This window comes from Sebastes umbrosus, chromosome 8 (assembly GCF_015220745.1).
Source record: "Sebastes umbrosus isolate fSebUmb1 chromosome 8, fSebUmb1.pri, whole genome shotgun sequence".
Taxonomy (NCBI): Eukaryota; Metazoa; Chordata; class Actinopteri; order Perciformes; family Sebastidae; genus Sebastes; species Sebastes umbrosus.
In genome coordinates, this window is record NC_051276.1 from 18241138 (window position 1) to 18266206 (window position 25069).

Below are 25069 nucleotides of genomic sequence, written 5' to 3' on the forward strand. Positions count from 1 at the left end.
CGTGCGGGTATGGACTGGAGAGGGGGGGCAGTATAGCGATATCTTAGACGATAATGGTGTTCAACAGATTAGATGGTATCAGCCTACCATGTTTGTTTTCAACTGTCGGCTTCTGCAGCTCTACCGAGATCTATGGCCAACCCCGCAGGCACTCTCAGTCTCAGAGAAAACTTTTAGATATTGCCGGAGAACGTGAAGTACTCTGATAGGTGGCGTTTAAAACTCTTAGATAAAGACAACTGAGCCCGCTGAGAAGAGATCATCGCCTATGAAGTGAAATACGGAGACGTCTTTGTCAAAATCAGTTATTGTCCGACTGATCGCATTGAACATTTGATGGACTTTTAATTGACTGCTGAATGAATGGGTCGGCTTCTCTACACTTCCCTTCATTAGCTCAGGATTTTAAACTCATATTGACGGCTTCCTAAAGATATCATATAGCCGTCCCCCTGTAAGCTTCTCTGTCCACAGCAGACAATCTGATTAATTACAGACACACAATAGACAGCTACTTTCTGCTAACCTCCCAAGACCCTGCCTCTCAAGCAATTTGTATTTGTTTTACATTGGTTCAGTAGTTCTGGGGGGGAATTAGTATGCAGTCAGGGATGGGAGAGCTTGTCAAGATCAGGGGGAAATCTCTACCCACCCACCGGGTGGATCTACATTCATGAACAAGGTTGACAAGAAAGCTGACTAGTGTAAAGACAAGGAGCAAATAAAATGGCGGAGAACGCCATGAATATTCTTTTTCATATGAGTGCACTGAGAACACCTTCAACAGACAGGCCCTTTCTCTATCTGTCTGTCTGTCTCGCATGTCTGTTCATCTGTCACTCTCTCTTTTTCCTTCCTCACACCCTCCAGCCCCTCTTCTCTTTTCCCAAAACTGTGTGTCATGCATGTCAAAATGCTGCAAAGGCCCGGTCCTTTTTGAGGGTGTTCTGCTGGACCATAGAGCGAATAAACATCCATGTCAGGAGAAAGCGATCTGGGGCCCTTCTCTCTCTGAGCCCGCGCTCTCCTGGGAAACACACCGCTCATACAATGGATAGAGGAGGCCTTTTGTTGAGTCTCTGGGAGCTGCAGGGCTAGCTCTGGATCAAACAGGGTGTGTGTGTGTGTACATTTCTGCATTTTGCACACGCTCACACACACAAGAGCAAACCACACTGACACGCGAGAGTGAACACACATACACCTTCGCCCACACACACACACACACACGGAACCACAGACTTTCCTCATCTCCCTAAACTCAGTGTGACTAAGTAAACTTTTTCGCCCTTTTGCAGTAGTTACTGAGGGCAGGAAGATGAATTTGAAATAGCCAGCAGGAGAAGAGAGGAGAGACAAAGAGGAGAATGGTGACGTGAATCAGTGTTGGACTGATTTAGACTGGTTTAGTGTCAGTCTAAAAGGGGCTTTCTGTTGTACTATATACAAATCACAGTTCAAAGCCTGTGACTGGGCTCCCTCCTGGGGTCCGAGGCAGGGAGATCCTGCAAGGAGAGGTGTCTAATACTTGTGGGTAGCCTGTGTGTGTGGCACAGTTATTTATTACATAGGCTTTTCTCAAATATATGATCTAAAATTGGCATGATATATTGGGGGAGGGGGCTGCAAGGAACAGTAACACATGAGGAGAAATTGCAATTGTACTCAGGTCTACAAAAAAAGTAAAAAAGGCAGCAGTCGAGTGAGTGCACACTAGATGCACATTAGTAGCTATAGTTATGTCGCCGTTGTGTTTATCATGGCTGAATAGTGTGAACAAATGTGTTGGCAATACAGACACTAGAGTACAAAACTGCTACAGTTCATCCCCTCTACCCAGAATGCATTTTAATAAATTTCCATTCGAGTCACTGCCTTGCTCCTGGCCGTCTGCCCCTCGTGTAGGATCTGTGGGAATTCTCCTCGCTGAAATGAACTCACACCGTCTGACCCTATTCATCCCCAAGACTGCACTTTCTCTGGGACTCCCCCTTTTCCAGTCCCCCGGTTTCCCACAGACCCCCTCTCTCCTCTCTCCCTCTCTCTCTCTCTTTGCATCCTCCCTACCTTCCCACTGCCCCCCCCCCCCACCCCCCCAATCCTCTCCCAAGTCTCTGCCTTGCTTTCAACTCCAATTTTGGGCACAATGAAGTTGTTCTGGCTGACAGTTTGGCCAGTAGAATAAGTGTTGTTTGAGCCTGCTGTGTGGCCCTGTAGTGGGCCCATTCTCCCCCTCGCCGGCTCAGTTACCGAGAGCCTTGTTGGTGAGACACGGAAGCCATCCGTCCCCACGCTCCCACCCTGACCCAAACAATTAGCCTCAAACCGCACTCAGCGCCTCCTCTTTTACATACTTTACTATCCCATCCTCCACATCCTCTCAGCAAATAAAACAGCACTTTTGAAAGTGTAACTTCTTTCTTTCATATTCCTGTCTATGTTATGAGTTCTTCAAGATGTGGTTCTCTTCCATATTGCATCTGCTATGGTTGCAGTCGCTGCTACACCACAGCCAGGTTGGCCTGATTTACTCAGTTACTCTATGTCTTGTAGGACGTGTCAGAAAGGATTCTGTATTGGGGTCAGCTGGAAAGACAAAGCCTGCAGCCCTCTCTCCTCTGTCGCTTTCAGTAAGCATCAACCAGCCTCTCTCTCCACCTCCCATCTGCCCCCCACTCTTTACTCCCTGTGTTTCTTTTCCAGCTCCCTGTTTCTCTGTTCCAATGAGTTATCAAACAAGTATAAAAATTCACACTATAAATATCCTTCTTGTGTGTGTATCCCCTCTGACACATACACACACACACACACAAAAGCACACACACAGAAGCCAGGACATGAGAAAGTGGCTGGGAGAGGCCCTGATGGGGGGGGACCATATGTCCAGGCGTTGTATATCAGTCGGCTCGCCCTCAGCACTCTGCCAGACCACCATAACTTAGTTTGTCTTCAGCACAAAGTTTGGTCCAAGCTTGGCTGGGTTCATTAGGAAGCTATTCTCTGGAGCCAATGAAGCTCAACAGACCTCCAACAAAGGAGCTAATCACACCCGCTGCCGCGCTCTCTCTCCATCACCTTCGCTCCGTCTTTAAAAACTCCGCCATTTCCACAAATTCTCACTCCGTAACTAAATAGAAACCAAATATAAATAATCAGTTGGTCAAATAATGGCAACCGAAATGTAGACAATACAGCACAATATGTAGACTGTAGAGCATGAAGAATAAACAATCACAGCAGAATAGCTAAATGATGACAGAAAATAGCAATTGTCCAGTAGTCGTACCTTTCATTCTTTTGTGTCTATGGTACGGAAACAAAACAGGATAATTGTGTCTCCTTATTGAAGATTCACACCTGTGACTGTTGTGAGCGGACCCACGGAGTGTCATGTTCTCACCTGACAGACACTTTGCCGTCTCGGATGCGAGTGTTAGTGAGATGCGGTGTGTGTAGAATGCACGCCTGCCAACAATGTGTTTTTGCGTGTGCATTTGAGTGCATGTGTGTATGTGCAAAAGGATGGGATGCACTGACAATGGAGAGCCCCGGGCTGCTGAATACTTGAAATGACCTTGAACCTCAGCATTCTCCATTCCCATGGCTGCAGGGACGGTGAGCATGTCTGTATGTTTGTGAGTGTGTGTGTGTTTGAGAAGAGGAATAATGAGGCTTTGCACTTCGCGTGTATGCACATAATAGCTCTTCCAAAAAAATGTCTGTATCACAGTCAGGGTCAAAATAAACCCAAAGAATCTATAGTGTATAATGTAGGTGAGAAATGTATGTAAAAGTTTGTGTTGCTCTCTAAAAAACATGGACATTTTAGACATCTTGAGATGTTCAGGTTGTCCTCATTAGGATAGGCCTTATGTGTTTGTACTATCTTGTCACATCAGAGCGAGCTATCCGTTTTCACGTGTGCCCCGCTACCTCCCTGACTGCAGTGACTGTATTTGCTCACCCTGCATCCAGCAGAGAAAGAGGCTTGCTCCATACCATGTCCCCTACTGTGCACACAGGCTACAGGCAAGCACTAACGTGGCTGATCTGGACATGGCTTAAACACACAGACACTGTACACACAGGATGGTCCCAAAGTACACAAATACACACACAAACAGACACACATTCGCGTGCACGCCGATGAAGAGGACTTGGTGGGTTAAGAATGGCGGTAGGGGGTAAGGATGGCGAAGGGAGACCCAGCGAGGGGTGGTAAAGGCCATGTCACCGGGCCCTGCTTGGACACAAATGTCAGCAGCATGACTACCTGTACATGGAGACCCAGCAGGGAGAGAGCACAGGAGATAATCAAGAAGAAACGGATAAAGAGGAGAGGAAGAGACATTACTGCCCAGAACAAACGGGGGTAAATAAGGTAGAGATGAAAGCTCAACAATATAAAGATCAGATTTTGAGACCAGGTATTATGGCGGAGCATTATGGCAGACTCCATGAAGAGGACCTGCTCCCTATGTAGATATGAAGGACTCATTCTAAGCTAACGAAAACACAACGATTCCTACTTTCAGGTGATTTTACACTAATGAAAACATAGTTATGAATAGTACATTCCATTTCTACACACTGTATCTTTAAGAAAAGTGTTTTACCTTAAACCCCAAATGTTTAATTTAAAGAAAGCTGAACTGAAAGATGTAACACAGTGCAGAACACAAGTCGTGTCTTTTTATCTTTCATGTTTTGTCTGGTTTCTAAATGATTTCAGCAAGGGAGAAGGAGTTGTCAAAACATGACAAAGGCATACTCTTTCCATGCAACTGCTATGAAACAAAGTGCTCAAATAAGTTAACAATAAAAATGACTAAATAAACCGCAACAAATAAGGCTTATTTTTCCAAAACCTCACCCTACAGTCAGATGCAATACAGTGTGCATCCCTCCCTCTCCTGCCCTATGTTACCATTCCTGCTCCCCATTCATTAGATGTTGAACATTTCAACTTTCAAAGTGGAGAGAGAACACAATGCCCTCTGCAGCCTTGAAACACTGAATACATTACAAGCATTTTGCTCTTGAATATTCCAACAGGTACAAACACAAAAGCACGCATACAGTATACACTGAGGGAAATGCAATGTATTTTTTCCTCTCTTTCTAAAGGTCAAAACACAAGCCTGCACCATCCTGTAGCACTTTGAAGACCAACAAAACACCTCTACGTACGCACTCAACGGTAAAAGAGATAAAATTCACTTTACAGCTCCTCAGGTAACAACAGAAAGTATGTACATTGGGATGCATCCTCTATTCAATCATGCATTAGTGAAGAAGCTATATTATAACATATAATGAAGGCATTTATGTTCTTAGGTTCTTATGAAGACAAAGGTCTTACATACAAGATTAGGGGCAAAGAAGATATCTCTTGCAGACGAAGAGAAACCATAGTGGTATGTATAGAATTCTTGTTTTCTATTCATACTGTAAATATTATATTAATTATTACCTAAACAGTGTTATTAAAGTAAACTAAAACTGAAACTAAAACAAAAATAAGCAAGAGAAAAATATTGTTATTAGACTGAAACTAAAAAATATCCTTAAGAAAATCTAACACTGAACTGAACTGGTTAAAAAGTAATACAAATAAAATTGAAATGAACGTAAATTAATTTCAGTTTTAAGCTATAATATCGCACTACCGAAAACAGGACAGGACAGCATGAATTTCCGTCAATCACAGAAATTGGGTGGGCTTAACTTAACATTATGGCCATTCCTACACAGTTCTCCAACCATGTATTTTGTATGTATATGTAGCTACATACTACTGAGACATTATACCTGGCCCTAACAACAACAAACTAAAACTAAATATATAAAAACTTGAACAAAACCTTTCTCAAAAAGTAAAACTAAATGAAAATATCAGTACTAAAATAAAATGAAAACCAATTGAAAGTTTAAAACTATTAGAACCATGACCTACACACAATGCATCCAAAAGATACACCACATTGTGCTCATAGTATTTGTCTTGTTGTCAAGGTAAATACATGCGTAAAAAACCTTCATCACTTTTCTGTTGACCTAAAATTCCACTTTTTTTCCCAACACCAAAAATGCAATCCTATCCATAACAAATCAACACAACCAAATGCAATCACTTGTCTAGAAACAAACAATCTTTTGGTCCTTGTGCATTTTGCTCCCACCTCGCGTCTGATCATGTGATTGGCATCTGAAGTTAACTGTTGAAGGAAGCTACTCATGGAAAATACACATTGATGTATGGGTTAAAGTTAGGACACTGAGTGGCACTGCAAAACTAGTAAATGATAGATTTTTTATTTACTGACAGCCATGCTGCTTTTCTTGTTAGCTTGCTTGAATTTCAAAATAAAGTGTCACCATGTGTATTGTGCACGTGCTTCATTATTGGAAATAAATACAGAATTGTTTTTTCAAGACTACAACATTGTTATATTGGTGATCAGATCACATGATACTCCTTTAAATAGAATAGCAAAAAGGGAAATGTGACTGAACACACACAGACACACAATCTCCAGATGGCCACCGAGTGTAAACGCCCTGGCAAACACAGCAACAACAGATTCCCTGAACCCAAACCTGAGGCCATCTTCCTCTCCACACACACTGTCTTTGGAAAAAAAAAGGAAAAGAAAAGACCTACATCCCGACATGAAGTAAAATTTTTCCTCTTTCCCCTTTTCCTTCATTTCCTTTTGTTTCCTCCATTTGCAACCTCGGCCTGGAATCACAGCAAAGTTGCTCAGTGAAAGCAGTGTGTTCTACTCATCACCGACACTTTTACAGATCCCCCCGCCAGACAGTGGTGATTTGTGCCTGTGTTAAGGCAGAACTACTCCTTGCCTCTTTCACAGTATAGATTGCTGCCATTATCTGGAGCTATTCCTCTAGCTGACACAAAAAAAGAAGAAGAAGAAGAAAACATGGGGGGGGAAAGGATGAAGGAATTTCACCCAACCGCTGCATGAATTGCTGATGGGACCTGAGTGACAATTTGGTATGCAATTGTCAGTGTCAGTCACAGAGACATTGTCATGTCTGATTCCCATCTTGTGGAGCCAAGCTTTAGTGTGTGTTGTCAGAGGACAGTTTTCCATTGAGGAAGTCCAATCAGCAACTTAAAGCTTTTATTGGTATAGCTGGCTCTAAATAGGGTTTGGGAATTAATTGTGGTTAATATATATGCTTTTACATACACACATTTTCCACTGAGCCAGGACCTTTGACTGGAGCGAGACCCGACTAATATTTCAACTAATGTGGAGTGAATGTGGCGGAAATGCAAATTCGATGCTGTCCCCCCTTTCACATTGAGGAATGAAATCAAATCTTTTGTGACCGCTGGGCATTGAGGGTGGGAAAATACGGCGAGGCGAGGGGGTTCCTCGGGCCACTCGTTTGGGCTGTGAATGAGCCGGTGCCCGAGCGCGGAAAGATGGTGTGCCAGTGGTGTGCTCTCTGCTAATTGATTGCCTCTACTAACAAGAGCATAATGTATTCTATTGTGATCATCCTTTGCCCATGTTCATTAAGCCAGGAAGCAGCGTGATCTTTTCTTTTTGTCTCGCTTCTCTCCCCTAGCTCTCCTCTCATCCACCCCCCCCTCCTCCCAATCCTCTTTTTCTTTCTCGCTCCTCTTCTCTCTGCCCCTCCCTCTCTCTCTCTCTCTCGCTCTCCCGCGCCGGATGGGAAAGGTGATGCAAAGGTGGTATGACAGGCAAAGCATCCCTCGCCATCCCAAATGCAAAAACGAAGAGGAACAAAGGACAGATGGAAGGAATAGAGTAGGTGGCTGGTATAGAGGTGATGCAGGAAGGAAGTATGGATGAAAGGATGAGAGAAAAAGACAAGGACGAGAGATATGATGGCTGAGAAGATAGAAGGGGAGGATGGTGGGAAACGAAGACACAATGCAAGTGTGAAAAAAAAAAACAAGATCAGAGAAGCAGCTCTCCCTCTATCCCTCTCTCTTTCTCCCCTCCCCATCCTCTGTTCCTGTCAGGTTCCCACTCGCTCCTGCTCTCCCCCCTCACACCTCTTCTTTTTACCCCTCCCCTCCTCTCCCCTCTTGCCCCTTTTACACCCACCTCCCTTCCCCGCTTCTGCTCCTCACCCCATCTCTGGCTCGCCTCTTAATAAGAGCTGGCGGGACAATAGTACCATTGTTGCCCGTGTTTGGGAACCCTGGACTGAAACAATCGCTGTTTACCCAAGCAGTGGCACAGCCCGGACCCTCTCCTTCATTACAGCCGGGCCAAGTCTGATTAAGTCTGTTCCGCAAGTGCTACAATAAGCCACTGAGCCAGCCACTACGACTCATCCACTCTCCTCCGTCTTCTCGCTCTCCCCTCCATCTCTTTCTCTCTGACACTTCCTCCCCTGTCTTTCTTCTACAGCCACAACTTTATTTGGATATCCTCACTCTGTGTACCGCTGTATGTCGCCTGATTTACATACTGTTCATTACCAGTGGCCATAGGAGGAGTAAAAATAAACACACAGAGAAAAAAAAGAAACAGAGCCGAGATGGTGGATAAATGGCAAAGTATTTCAAAAACCATTAGATCTGATCTATTTTCAAAATGACCTTCATAATCTAGGACAAAGCTAATTTCTTTATTAAAAATTCCCACTAGGTTTGAACATGCTGCAGGCAGTGGTAATATGACTGACTGCGAGAAATAAGAGAAAACTCTCTTTCCATAATGGTCTCAGATCATAAAAAAATTGGCATGGAAGGTAGCGTTATCAAGCTGATGCTTGTGGCGGAGACGCACTGAATCAGTGGATTGAAAGCCTTTTCACTCAACCACATCCCTCAGCTCTGTGGCTTGTAACAGAAGTATGCTACCAGCACTATGCAAAACAGCATCATGAATATGCGTAATTAGGTGGGACTGGTGTAATTTTTCTGGGTTATGGGATGTGACATTTGTGGGGCAGGAGCATACATCAGCGTAAGCACGACTGACAAATGCATAATCCCTTTCTCTGCAATAAGGCATTTTACACTTTGCAATACAAAATATACAGTTTGCCTTCATACACTTAACAGCCCGCCTGCAAAAAATGCACAAAGTCATTCAGATAAACATACACACACGGGCACGCATCTGAACACTCACGCATGCACGGTTAGACACATATGCAGTAAAGAAACTGGAAAAAGCAATGTGCATATGGCACTAAAAGAAATATCTGTGCGTCTGAACACAAATATAAACTCTGGATCACAGTCCAATTTTTTATAAGTACAAGCAACACAACAGAGAGACAGATAGCCAGAGTACATCTGTGTTTACTATAGTAAAAAAAGGAGAAAATAAAGGTTGCATTGTGTCTAAAAGCAGGAGACATGAGGATATCAGAGGGATACAATTATTCAATGATGATGGAGAAATAAAGAAAAAAGAAAAATAAAATATGGCCTAGCCTTGGAAGGCAGCGCACAAAGACTGCTATTGCCAAGCAACAAGGTTAAAAGAGGACTGATACGCATGGATGTTTAACATAATATGCTACTAGATATCAGTTGGTAATGAGCTTTAGACGTTGTTGTTGTTAGCGACCAGGAAATGCAGCACAGCTGATGAGAGAGTCCAAGCAAATGTCCTCTCTTATGTATACACTATATTGTTGAGAAAATACCTGAAAATCTAGGAGGATTTTCTGCTTTTCTTTTTACAACGACATTGAATTACCGAGCATCTATTATGCGGTATGTTTTTTTTTCTGCATTAGTATTCAATTTAGACGGACCTTCAAAAGAACTGAACATGTGAATGCGCAAATAAGGACAGACACATTGGGCATAGGTACACTGACAAAAGCATCTATTAATAATTGGATCATATTCTTACACAACCACTCACTCACACACACACATATGCATGCACACTTTCAACACACCTCTCTGGCTCTTCAGAGAGAGCCAATTTATAGATACTGTACTGAACCCCCCCCCCCCCCCCCCCCCCCCCATCACCACCTCCACCTCTCGTCTCTCTCTTTGCCTTGCCATGCCCCTTTCCCTTTCCCCATTCACCCATACAGACACACACACACTGGAACGCACAGCACCCTGCCACAATCCACCGCCCTGCCACACATACCGGAGGGGAGGACACATCCCTCATAGCACCCAGGAAATTAACTTGACATTTGATGCAGACAGAAAAAATATATTTCGGTGTGGGGGGGTGGGAGAAAAAAAAAAACAAAGTGTACTAAAGCAGAGATAGCATAAACCCATCCCTTGTTCACCCTTCCCCACCCCATCCCCCCTTAAGCCCAGGGATGCATTCGAAGGGGATTTCAGCGATCTGCAATGCAGACGCCACTGGGTGCCCACGGAAAAAAATGAGCTTCATCTTTTGCCTGTCCTTCTCGGTGTATTCTGTCTGTCCCTCTTTGTTTCCATCTTTTATGATGCCGCCGCTCCATTTTCATATCCACTTCCCCTCCCTTTGAGAGTGTGTCTTTCTATTTAGGAGGAAGTTGAAAAAAAAAAAAAAAAAACAGTATTGGAGGATCACTTGATGGAGTATGCGTTTGAAAATAAGGCACACCCTTTAAGCCACTCCTTGTGAATACAAATATTCATTAAGTTAGGACGAGGAGGTTTTTAAATTGTTGTTTCCATGCCATTTATTTCAATTTATCTTCTAGAATCCTGCCCCTGATTCATGCTTATATCCCTTTGCCGAGTTGTTGTATTTAAACAGCTTTGCAAATCTGGGTTAATCCCTCCAAAATTAACCACCATTTGAGGAAATAAACAATAAACATACGTCCACTGGTTGCAAATTTGCACAAAGCAATAACGGCAGTCGCTCCTGTTACTCAGATTACAGTGCACCTACGATTTCATGCGACCAGACCAGAATATAAATTGCGGTGTGATCTTGCATATGTTTGATAAGATTAACGATCGCATCAAAGGCCGCGTAGTAACCTCGGCAAGGAGCCCAAACACCACGAGCGAGAACAGGCCACAATTAATACATCATTATGCACTGCTACAGTTTATACCCGTGAACACACAACACACAGCAAGACCGCCGACCAGCTAGTGCCTGTCTCAATATCCCCTGCATTAGACATGCAGGAATGTTAACATCATTATGCACAATTGTGAATGTCTGTCTGTGCCCTCCCCCCCTTTTACTCCCCTACCATATTGTGTCTGCGGGTTGGTCCGTGTGTGTGTGTGTGTGTGTGTGTGTGTGTGTGTGTGGTGTCTGAAAGGGGCGGCATTATTTAAATATGATTTTTTTTTTGTATGCAAGTTGAAACAAATTACCGATTGTTGTGCGGCTATGAGAGCCTCTGAATGCGATATTGTTAAACCACGTCTACATTAATATCAGCATTTTGTCGAGGGAAGTCATGCTGTAGGAATTAATGTGACGGAAGAATACACGCTTTGCAAAATTATCACATTTTTGAATCTCATTACATAATTCTAGGATTTCTAAATTAGGATTAAATAAAATTCGGAATTAATTTGTGATGACACACTCATATTTTACACTACATACACACACTTTGAACACGCTGTAAAGCTGTGTTGTATTATGAATTATAAAAAAATATGATGTGTAATTTAGGAAGAAAGCAAATGGACTTTTAGCTTTTGAGTACACAAATAAATGTTTTTTGCACTTTCTGTGCTGATGCATCTGCGATATTGTCCTGATGTAGTATATAGGTAACCCTACTAGTGTTTTAAATATTCATGCTCAGAACCAAATCAAATATCCAGGGAAATAAATACAAGCATATTTTCGTGGCTAAAGGAAAATGGAGACTGACCCAGTTCATCATTACTTAATCCCCCCAGTTACTGAACACACTCATGAAAATGTCACATGTTTGATAAAGTTTTTACTGGACGGGCAAGGAGGCGACGAGGAGGGCTTTCATTAGCGCCGGTGTTACTAATATCTGCTCTGCATTTCTCTCAGGCACTACGGTTGAAATATTGCATCATCCCAACACACACACATGTACTGCAATGCTGTTTGCAGCCATTGTATCGCATTTGCATTCAATGTGTTTTGTTGCATCATGAAAAATAAAGAACAATTTCCAGCAGAACAGAAACAATACAAAGCTACATATTGTTTAGGCACTGGGAGTAAAACTGATTTATTTATAAGAATTGGAAACTCTACAAAGTCTTGTTTTATTGTGCAGAATTCAGATTCAAACCAATATATTTTTAGTTATCTGCCACAACTTAAAGGAAGATGGTCCGGCAAGTGTTGTATACAAAGTCCTTGGCATCCCTCTGCTTATACAAACTCCCCTCCTGCCACCTCGCTATTCCTTGCTGCCAGCGATTTGCATTCATTTGCATGATTTTTACGATGTGCATATCCTTTGTTCTGACTGTATGATGATGCAGAAGAAACCCTCCCTACGCAGCGCTATTACACAGCCCGCTGAAAGCTACTTGGATATTAAATGAAAAAAGAAAACTGTGGTTTTATCTGTTTTAATTATAAATTGATAAGATGAGATTTCCAGACTCATCCCGCGGTACACCGAGGATAATGTAGTGCATCAGAATGAGGGGAAAAAAGATGTTCTAGTTTTGTGGAATTTTTGAACAAGCATGGAAAGGACATATTGTGCTATCGCTAAGAGGCATGAGCATCTGCAATATATAGCACGGAGAAGGGATTGCATCCAAGCATGAAATATGGAATTACTTGTCAAATAGGAAAAAAAAGAAAATTATAGATGGAAAGTAAATCACTGAAAATACCTTTCACATATTTTACAATATTTTCATAAATAATGTACTATTTTCTCCCTTGTTGCCTCCCCAGTTTCAGTCATCATTTATAATTGTTTGCTACTGTATTACCTCATCCTAAAGAATTAAGCCTTTACATTTACTATGCTATCTTTACTGTGCAAAATTGTTCATTTTGACATTTGTGAATGGACCTACTGCAAAGCCTTCCTGTATTCTGGCGTCTTTTGTTCTCTGTTTTTTATCTGAGACAACATGCACACACACACTCACACACACACACGCTGACGCTTTAGCACCCCTTAATCATGCAGACACATGCAGACGACTTCATTAATCGCTGTGGGCTTGCACTGATGATACAGAAGCTGGCCTACAACACTGGAGGGTTTATATCCACGAATGCGGGCGCCACATTATAAATACGTACCCCCGCTGGCGCCCTAATAGTAAGCAGCTGTACTCCGAATATGCACGTCTGATAGATGATTATGAGTATGGCATAGGAAATGAGGCGGTGCAATGTAAACAAACTATACTGTATAGTAAACATTCAGTGTTTTCATGGGTGCTTATCTTAATATTCAGCAAATGGTACTAAGGCTAAATTTACAGTGTAAATGTTTTTGTATTGTCTGAGCTATAAAAAAAATATAAATCATGACCATAGAGATTTTAATATTGAGAAGGAGTCCATGTCCTTATTTTAGGTGGTAATATTTCCTGATATTGTCAGAGTACATCTGTGTGTGCAAAGATGAAAAGCTGCTCTGGTTTCCCGTTTCAGCTTCAAACCCATGACCCCGCTATATTCTGCAGACAGGTAATGGCTGATGGGGGGGTTAGATGTTACTCATGAAAAAGCCTACCTCTCTAACTAAATAATGCAACGTCAGATATAGGGGTCAAACTTTTAGCTGGGCTTTTAGCAAAAGGAGCGAGGTCTATACAAGGTGATAGTTTTGTATGTATAGAAAATGTTTGCAAAGATGCTCCACAGATGTTTATGTTTACTGTATCATATATAGCGAAACCCATTGAAACTGAATTCAAAAGTCAGCTTTTTAGCTGTGTTTAGGATATTTAAAGCTGTTGACCCACCTCTATTATGCAGTGACACAATTCTGAAGTCTCAGGTAACAACTTCCTCTTTCACAAAGGGCTAATGCTTTTCACTGTAGCCCTTTAACACCTTTTGGTCAACCTGATTAACACTATCCACAATGATCCTCCTGGCTACACTCTATTTGACCTAAAAAGCAGCATTCCTAAATGCTGTGCTGAAGTCATGCTGGAATACAGAAATATACCAATGTTGAAGTTATAAGATATTCCATTTGAAGCAGTGCTGCGGTGGCAAAAGCGTTAATTTTATACAAAAAGGTAATTTGTGGAAATGTGCTGCGGAATCCGCTATAAGGCTCCATCTCTCTGTGGTATAGCCTAGATGGCTACAGACTCGAGCACTGACTTTTCCTACCCAGTGACTTGCCCTGCCCTTCTAATTGGCCCTTCTGAGCAGTCCACCAAATGTGTGCGAGAGTATTGGGAGTAATTAGGACGAGTAACACCACCGCACACACTGAGGCCCATGGGCGCTGACATACCACCTCTTCTCTACAGCCACTTATTTTTTTTATCTAGCATCACCAAGAAATAAACTTTTGAACTCTGAGAACTCTCAACACAGAACATGTAGGATCACCAGGGTATTTTCATTTGGTTTCATTCTTTCATACTGTGTGGTATTGTCTTACAATCGAGAGCATGGCATTAAGTACCAAGAAGTGCTACTGTATATTTTCTGCTGACAGTGACAGATGTCAATCATTTCAGCTAGTTGTGCACAGTGTGTACACCTACTGCAATATCCCAACACGCTGCACCACCTCAACCTCTGTAGAGGTCACCTACATGTAGTGGTCAGAGAAATGGGGTCAAAGTTGAAACAAAGACAGCACAGACGGTAATCAGCTGCTGCAGCTACCCTAATATGATACATATTTCCTTGTTATGCTCATTAAAATGTTTGTCTCTCTTCAATAACATCAAATGTCACATGTAATAATGGCTGGAGGTCTAATTGATAGAGCGAAATGTCCTGCACGCATTGCAAACAATGCCAGGACGGAGGGCAATTACCGCTAACGCATGGATTTCAATGGCTAGAGGATGGCGAGATTGTTGAAATCACTTCCTGGTTGTAGCTACTGTTGGTGTGTGTGTTGTGTTGTTGCGGTGGTGTACAGTGAACAGTAACCTCTGTTTCCCCTGTGCTTTTTGTCTTTGGTATGGACCACAGGGCAAAGAATGGGTCATGGGATTTGATATTGCCCACATCGCCTGAGCTCCCTGTTATTCTGTTTACTGTGTCCTCTGGACCACTACTAACATCTGTGCCTTCATCCAACACATACATGGGCCAACTTTGCTGCAGGCAAACAGTCTCACACATCAGTAAAAACAAAACCCCTGCCAACAAAGAAATTTGGCTGTTTTTTTTGACATTTTCAATACTGTATTTTACATTTGTCAGATAAATATCAAAATCACGTCTCCAGTAAATAATTCAGAGATAGGTGACTTGTGAATTTAAAAAAAAAGAAAAATGATTATGTTGCTAGGCGTTTAATCAGTGATTAAAAAAAGCCTTGCAACACATTCTTAGTGTGAGTGTGAACTGAAAAAAAGGCATCTTTGAATTACCAGAGGTCACAGTAAAACCACAAATACGAAACAAAAACAGTTTGGCAAATACACAAAAACTAAAGATGTCATGGTATTGCATATTTAGCCCATATAGGCTAATACTGTACAAACACATACACACCCAAGCTCACCTCACGTGGGTCCAGTAGAGAGCAAAATCCCAGAGATCTCGTCTTGACCTCTACTTCCTGCTGCCTGCAGTTCACCACAGCTCTCTTTCTCCATCACTGCAGCAAGGAAAGACAAACACACAGGCAGGGAGTGAATACGTTTAGCTACTAAGAGTTAACCTTTACATGTTGAGTAATTCTTCTTGAGCAAATCACAATTAACATGTTTCCACTAAGAAAAAAGGAGGGGAAAGCAAACACACAGGTATATGGTAGTGGAAGGAAACAGAGGTAGCATTTACCATCGCTAAGTTGACTTGCAGGAATTCAAATTGGCAATAACTTTGTGCAAATGTCTTCTCAACCTTTACACTTCAGCCACAAATAGCAAGTCAAACTTGGTGCCTTTTTATGGCATACGAGCAGCTGGTTTGCCGATCATTTGAAGGTCATTGGAGGTATGTTTTTTCATACTTATTAAATATTAATATGAAACTTTGTTTAAATGTTAACGTAGAGGTTTAAAGGTGTATCATTGACGTATATAGATACTTAATTTTATTAAAACTGAGAATTTTGGTCAAAGTTGTGAAGTCTTCCAGGCTAATTCTGGAGTATGCTAACCATGGATGTGCTAATGCTGCCATGTTGTTGAACCCAACACCCTCTGCCTCCTCACCAGACGTATTTCCATTGATTTGAACGTCATTTTGAGGTATCGCATTAGAAAAGCTGTATGCAAACGGAAAATTTTATAAAACTTCTTGAATTGTGATTTATAGTTTTGCGCTCGCTTGAGGTGGTTTTTGCCTTTATCGAAAAAGAGTTGTTGCGCTAAATTGAAACGTCTATGCCGAATAAATTCTGGCGTAGCGAACTCACATGACTGATCCGCTAATTTCCGCTGTCGGCGTCTTCTCGGATATTCCCATAACGTGCGAATGCTTGTTTTCATCTCTGGACAACATGAAACATGGTCAATACTCGCTGATATGAAAGAACAATTCAATGTTGCACAATTGAAACAAATTCCTGAAGACTTCTCTCCATTTTCATTCGTCGTAGATGGCTGTCCAAGCCGACTTGTTTCATTTCCGGTTCGCAACCTTTAGTTCTTCTTCTCTGTTTACTGTTGGATTACAGCCATGCGTAGCCTATTGTGCCACCTTCTGACCAAACAACACGGTAGCTGAATTTACTTTCTTCAAACCTGTTGATGCAAACGCATGATATTTGTAATATTTCAAAAGTTTGCTTAAAATTTGCTTGACTATTGAATGGAAACACGGCGGCTACTGGCGTGAGGAGGTCAAAGGTCAAATGTCAAGGCTAAAGGTCAAGTCCATTTGAGGTTCGTAACAGCCTATGGTTAGTTTGAGACCAAATGTTTGACCTCACACAGCAACATGCCGATGAACTTGAATGCATCCTTAAACAATTGTGGGTTGCAGTTTTTTCTTTTCATTTGCTGTGACTGCTGACATTCTCCTCATGTGAAGAAAGGTTTAAGAGGACCAGGTTAGAAACTGGTCAGATGTAGAAAATACTGTAGTTGAACAAGAAGCACAAAAAAGTGCACTTTTGATATTACAGATTCTAAAACAGTTCATTGTATTTTCATGTGGTGGTTATGACTCATTGGGAGGATATAGATAGCTTATTGTACGTAGTTTATTTCTTCTGGATTTCATTGCTTCTGTGTTCCCAAGTGATTGTGAGGCTTTTCTGGCATGTCAATATCACACTGACAGATGCCACCTTTTATTAGAGCTCCATATCAAAGCACACACACACACACACACACACACACACACACAAAAACACACTTACATGACTATACACTTGCACTGTCACAATGTTGCACGGCAATAATCAACAATAGCCTACAACCACACAAGATTCTTATGATTTAGTTTTTGATTTTATTAATGTTTTGTTTCATAAAATACAAACTCCAAAAATGCATTAAAATCAAGGATCCTGAAAAAAAAAACATGAAGGTCATTCTCTTTAAATTCAATTAACACTTCAGGAGTAATGGGAAGAACCAATAAAAACCATTGGGATATCTTCATACAGGGCATAATCTCATACTCCCCATTGCAATGTTCTACACTGTTCTGAGTGTGTTTTGCGGTTATGTGGCAAACCAGTGTGTGTGTGTGTGTGTGTGTGTGTGTGTGTGTGTGCTTCTAGCCCTACGGCAGGGTTTAGGGTAACTATACAGCACTCCCCCCTCCACCTTCACCCCGTTCCCTTTGCGGCTTGTGTGGCTTGTCTCATCCCATCTCCCTCCTGCTCCTCTATCTCCCTCTTCCGCTCCCCCCCCCCCTCTCTCTCCACCACCACCACCACTCTGCTTCTAGCCTACATGTGTGTGTGTGTGTGTATGTAGGGTGGGTGGGGGGTGGGTGGGCTCCACTGGCGACGACAATGCCAAGAATCATCCCCTGCTTTCTCTAAAGCAGCAGTGTGGTGATGCAGAGGATGCTAAATCTAATGCAAATTGCATATCACACGCAGGCAATAGAAGATAACATGGAGAGGAGCCTATAGCTCATAGAAGGATTCGACGAGGAAAAATAAAAATTATGTTTAAGTGAGCTGCACTGATTTGAAACACAGTGTAGGGAATTTAAAATTGGAAAAACTACATATATCTTGACTCAAGCGATGCAGAACCGACCGTGCCTTTCTCACACTGTGCGACTCCTCGCCAATTGCACCTACCTATACGACAAAAAGAAGTAGTCATAGAACAAAAGCGTTTCCTTTTACGAGAGGTGTGTCTACTCTCCACCCCGGTGGCTTTCAGTGTTTCATTATCCAAAGTTGAAGTCTGCTTTGCCACCCAGCTCCCACATGCTGCCTGTCTCATTTCCTCCCGGTAACAATCCATTAGCCAACGCCATGCTCAAACACGCAGCCGCTTAATTATTCTCACTTCTTTGGCAGCACGCCGGGGCGTACCACTCATCAGAGGAAACAGGGGAACAGCTGATATTGTATGTATACTTTATGCATATAAAAAGGGACAATGGGCTGACTGTGACGGGGACACACAGCTCACATATACATCATATCCACGCACACACTTCTAGTATATGAACGTGATGACTTCCAGATGAATACACACAGCAATATACGTGAATATACAGAAACACATCGACGACCAATTTTAACCAAAACTAATTGCAACAATAGTCAAATACCTCCGATAGCACATTTCTGGTGAACCGCATGTATGTGTGTGTCTGTGTGTCTGTGTGTGTGTGTGAGTGTCGATGCCCGAAAAAATGGGGATGATGTGTGGCATAATTCATCTTGAATAATTTCCTGCACATTCTTCCTCATGCTATGCCTCAGGAGCACTTCAGGATGAAAGGGAATGCTAATGCTGTGTCTGTATCTCACTGAACAATGTGTGTTTGTGCGCCGTACGTGTGTGTGTGTGTGTGTGTGCGCCGCCTCACTAAGCACATTTATGATAATTAACAGATACGGGAGGTCAGCTACGGTGTGTGTATGTGACAGCGATAGTGAGTAAGAGAGAAGGAGACAGAAAATGATAGGGGGAACAGTATAGCGCTGATTTACATAAATTGGCAATATTGTCACCGACTTCCTTTTCTCTGCTCTGAAGCATTTGCATTGTCATTTTTTGGCGTAACAGTTTGAAGAAATACTCTCACAAAAAGAGCAAGTTTTATCAGTAACTGTAGAGAAAAGGTATAAGTGCTGCACCTTTAAGGTTGAGGATACATTTGTGATATATACAATATGTTGACTTTTATTTCTATGATGTGTGGCACTTTAAGGTGCCGAGCTCTGGTTGAAGATTACTGCAATCAAATAATTTCATGTAACAGTTTAACACTGCAAACAGTGTGTATATAACACATAAATACATGTAACTTGAAATATTTCCAAATAGAAATGCTGTGTGCCCCATTATAATGAACTCAACAACCTACAAATAGTTTCTTGGAGCTGAAAATGTATAAAAATGCTTAATTGAAATAATTAAAATATTAGCAGACACCAGTTTAGCTCTGATGATGGCGCTAGTATTAGCGCTCGTATCCAATAAGCGGCGTGCAGTAGGAAGCTAAACACAGGCCGATCTCGTAGGTGACAGTAATCGAGGGAATTAAATACATGCAAATGAAACGCTCAGCATGCAGAGCTACCGATGACAGTAATTGAATAATCGACTTTCAAGAGCTCCGTGTTCCCGTCCACGTGCCACACAGAAAATTTGTATGCGTTAATGTGTATGCGTGCGCGTGTCTATGCCAGCGGACATTTTAGGTCTACCCTCCTCACACTCTCACTACTGCCAAACGCCTTAAGATGGTGGCACCTTGAGGCAGAGAGAGACACTCGTAGAGAAAGACAACCTCCTCCTCCCTTTCCCCCCTTCTTCCACCTCGGGTCCTCACGACAACACAGGACAGGCCCCCCTTCCTAACCCTTAGCCCCCCTAATAAATATTTAATTCACCCCTCTCTAATAAGGATATTAGGCGAGTACACCCCAGCCCTGGCGTATATGCATGAGTCCTTTCTCATCAAATTTACATAAAAGGGCCAGATGCTAATGCGAGCGTAGCAACTACTGCTCACTATTCTATATGCGCTGGTACTGGCTCCCCAGTCCGAGTGCCCATATAATTTAATTGCCGAACAGCATATATTTTTCAAATGGTTCCCCGTATTCAAATTGCATCGAGGCCTCAATACCATATGCTTTACAAAGAGCGTAAAGACGGGCACATTTTAATTGTAGTGGCGGCACGGCTACAGTATTTATGCTTATTTAATGCTTTTCTGAAGCCCCTCCTCTTCTATGAAAGGCAGACGTGCTTATGCCTAATATGAAAAAGAAAAAAAAATCTGGATGTTCAGACAGTGAATGCAGGTACGTTGGGTTTTACAGAGTCAGAGCTTGTTCAAACAGTAATTACCATCTCAACAATAAAAGCCAATTAAGGTGTGGAAACCGCATTACGCTGATAGCATTAGGTGTTTACTAATGGGAAATTGAGAGTGAATACAGTGAGAGACAATTAGCATTATAATTTAGAGAAAAGTACCTTGACACTGACGGATCGTGGACGTACATACGGTGCACTGTATATAAAAAACAACATGAGTATATAGCACATAGCATGGTGAGACCGAGCGCCCCGATGTTTGTAATTAACAGAGGATGAATAATGCAGTGACACGAAATATATTATTTACACCCTTTCATCTTCGAGGAAGATTCAAAGCATATTTCAGATGCAATTATACTAATTTATTTATGGTGCATAGTATTTGCATAATCAAAAGCCAGCCGAGCACAGATATCCTAGAAGACAGGATGATAGCCGGCTTTAGAGCAAAAATAGCATTTATGCACACGGCCTTATTGTGCACTACTGCTGCCACGGTATTGATGTCTAATAATACAGCTACATAGCTGAAAGTATAATGTTAGCATTATTATCATTGGCAATATAGGTGCAAAGTGTAAAATGTGGCATTTGCATCATATTCTACTTAATGTCCTATAACTTTTGCAGTTAGATTTTGTATTAAAATAAATATAATAAACTGTATGTTGACTGCAAGTATCATCAAAAATGTCTAGTTATTTTAAATTTTGAGGTTTTGCGAACATCATTATCAGCTCACACAGTTTTGCTTGCATTACACATTGTGATTCGACAAATTCTTGACAACAGTGTTACATGTGTATATACTTCAAAGAAACACTGAGGCAAGATAACCACTATGTTACCTTAATAATGTGTACAGATGATTATAAATGTATGTGTTTCAAAGAATAAAACTGTATGGTTTGATTTATCTCAAAATCTCCTTTTCTCTTATTTTGTTTCTTGCCTCTATTGAGTCTTTTGTGATGAGTTCTGTGGTCAGAACTTAAATATTAGAGACATATAGGGAGTGGCTGTGGCACACTAGCTATACTATACTGATGGAGATTTTAGATTAATAGGGCAGGTTTGGGGAAAATATAGACTAACAGTGTCAGTTTTGGGACAACAAAATTTTGGCTTTACATCTGTTGTAACTGTCAGCTTGATGGACAATAAAAGGGAATAAACACAACCTCTCAATTTTAAATAGGCTGACTATATTTATAAATTAGTCTCAGAGCATCTGTGTCATGAGAGTGGTGTTTGACACATTTTCTAGGACTCATTTAGGGCTGAAGTTTCACTTCGTGGTAAAAGTTTGCATTAGTTGCATATTATTCTGTATGTCACACAACTATCAAAGAGATCATTTTAACACCACGAGAGCTGAATAATCTCATCATGCCGGACCACAACAAACCCACACCATTACAGACGACGCTCTATCACTTTCAATCACATTACGTTTACGTATGGAACAGATCTTTTACGGTCTAGCATGTCGGCCATGCATATCCACGCAGTTAGCTGATAGGGAGGGCTGTACAGCGTGGCGGAGCACAGCATGCCCGCTGCTCCCCACAAGACGCTCAAGTGGCCATGCATGATGTCATTAAAAAGGGCCCGAGCATGACATTCCTCGCTGGATTATTGGCAAGTTATGGCTGGCTGGTCTGTTATGGAGCGAGGCCGATCAGATCCCTGTAAATGACACCGTTAATGAAGCCGATGACACCTTTTGACACCGTTTGTGTGTAAAAGACTAATGTACAATCTCAGATTTTGTTTTGACTTATATATATATATAAACCACAGCCTCAGACAATTCACTCAGCAGCTAAATTAACATCATGACTTCAATTTATGGAGAAAACTAGATAAACTAAATCAGTTAAACCATTAACCACCATTTGAACACTATAATGTGTCTACATTGAGCCGTGGAGAGAGGGGGGGGGTGGATGGCATTATGGTTTCTTGCATAGAGCGCTCTACACACACACATGCACACACACACAGAAACCAGGAATCTGTCCTGCATTGGCAGGGGCTGATGCTGCCATGCGCACGGTGATCTCACCTACCGTTGCCGTGGCGACACCAACCAGAGGGAAAAGCCTTATTGTGTGTGCGCATGCGTGTGTGTGCGATTGTGACAGAAGCCTGAGCTGGAGGAAGAGAAGGAGGAGGAGGAGGAGGAGGAAGGAGGAGGAAGGAGGGCCTGCAGGAATTCACATTGTGCCTGGCTTGTTTAAGGTTTATGCCTCATTCACTTACTACACTTTATCAGGGGGAATACTGAACCGGCCCTTTCAATTATCAAGGCCATAAATTCAGCATGGCTGTGTCGTTAAAATAGCAGGCCAGTGCTTTAATGGGGAGAGGCCCAGTATATGGGAAGCGAAAGGGTGTGTGTCAATTAATTTGCATGAGCTATATAGTGAGACGAAGATAAACAGGAAGGAAAAAACATGCAGGGCTTCGTGCAATACGTGCTCAAACACCGACGCGCATACAGACGCATGCAGGCGAGCACGCATACTGCACACACGCATCCACCACTACTATTATTTGTCTTTAGGCAAACAGCCAAAATAAACTCCCCTTACTACCAGCTGGTATTGTTGAATTCTATTAGTGATGAAGAGCTAACTCAGACTAGGGGTCATCTGCTCATCAATGGGGTGGCGCTGGCCTGGCTTGCTCCACCACAGCCATGAATGCACTGAATTCATTACCCCTGGTGCACAGATGGTGTCTGGCTGCCTGTCTCAAGTTCAAGTTCATGTCCAGGAGACACACACACACACACACACACAGAGAAAAGGGGAGAGAGAGACATGGCCCAAGCCAGACAGACAGACGTTGTTGACTGAGACACAGCTATTGTTCCCTTTCATCAACATGATGTAGTGGCCTCACTAGCTATCCGGAGACGCCTGGGTCGGTTAATCGCAGAGACACAGGAAAACACATGCAAATGCAGACGTGCATACGTAGATGCACACAGAGCCTCTCGCCCCACCACAAGCCTCATAGCAGCGTGAATATAGAGTCCGTGTTTCTGCTCAGTTAAACCTGGATGAAATCGTTTTGACGATTTGTAGCTGGCTAATATGTCAGATGACGCTTCATGGTAGCTCTGAATATGACAACTTTTCCTACTGAAAAAGAAGCCATATATCTAACCACTTTGTTATTGCAAAACAATGTGGGAGTGTAGGCCGCAATGAGTAGCAAAAAACAAAGCCATGCAACACATAGATTAACAAATGGCACCTGTGTGACGACTATATTCACGTCCTTTTGTCTGGCACAGAAATTACCCTGCAGCCGATACATATTATAAACCTGCTACTGCACCTGCCATGCACAGCACAGAGGCACAGAGGAAGCACATAAAAAACCCTGGGCACGCTCACATAAAATATGCTGATTGCCCGTCCAATGAATATGAAAACACCTTCCATGGTCGCCATGGTTTTGGTTACTCAACAAATCACGTGACAACAATGGCTGCGGCACACTGTATGTGCGAGCGTGGAAAGAAGGGCACAGCCGAGCGCGTGGCCCCTCCATTTACTGAAGGAAAAGAGGACCGTCACCACCCATTTCTACACGCAAATCACACGGCTGTATTTATATCTATGGAAATGGAGGGCGTGAAATGAACAGCGGGGGCCTTTCTTTCGCACCAACATGCCTGTACGTCAGGAACACTTCTATAAATAATATAAAAGCATACTTTTGGCCACCTCGCACACTAGAAGACACAATTCAGCCTCATTTATAGAGACACAGGGAAGATGCACCTTTATACTATATCAGGTAAATTTAGATACAGAGTACCCACGTCATCACCACACATACAGAATACAGTTCATTATTTTTTAAGGACTCAAGGCAGGAGTGCTTGTCAGTGTTCATAAAAAGCACTAATGTGAACCATACTGGTGAGATTTACTCAATCTCCAGAGACAGGCAGTAAAGACCGCTGCCAACCCATAGTGCACCTCTCCTCCATGCAGCTACTGGAAGTGGCTGAGGAGGGAAGATGCATGCAAGTGTGATTTGCAGCTGTTTGAGACATGTGATGCTGCTCTCTCCTGGCAACAGTACATCTCAGCATTGCTTTGCGTTTCCTATTGACTGTGTGGACTAAGGCCCTTTTTTTTTATTTGACGCTCTGAAGGATGCACCTACAGGTTAGTATTGTCGAAGGATGAATCAAGCCAGTTAACTTATGTATACTGACTCTTTAAAAATATACTGCATCTGATAAACATCTACTTAAAGGTCCCATATTATAAAAAAGTGAGCTTTTCATGTTTTTTTTTTATTATAAAGCAGGTTTAAGTCCTATATAAATACTGTGAAAGTATCGAAACACTCAATCCACAGGGAAATACACACAGCCCCGTATTCAGAAACTCTGCATTTGAAACAAGCTGTCAGGATTTCTGCCCATTCATGATGTCACGAATATACGATATTTAGACCCTTGACACAATTTTAAACGTAATTGTTCTAAATGTGTCC

The 25069-nt window shown here is 42.2% G+C and overlaps 1 long non-coding RNA gene across 2 annotated transcripts in view; it reads right to left on the reverse strand.

The window, feature by feature from the left end:
• LOC119493136 overlaps nt 1-25069 on the reverse strand; it is a 40830-nt gene that overhangs the window by 8906 nt on the left and 6855 nt on the right. For both annotated transcript variants that reach the window (XR_005207915.1, XR_005207916.1), the window contains exon 2: nt 15625-15720. This is a non-coding gene — a long non-coding RNA (uncharacterized LOC119493136). The remainder of the gene's footprint in view (nt 1-15624; nt 15721-25069) is intronic.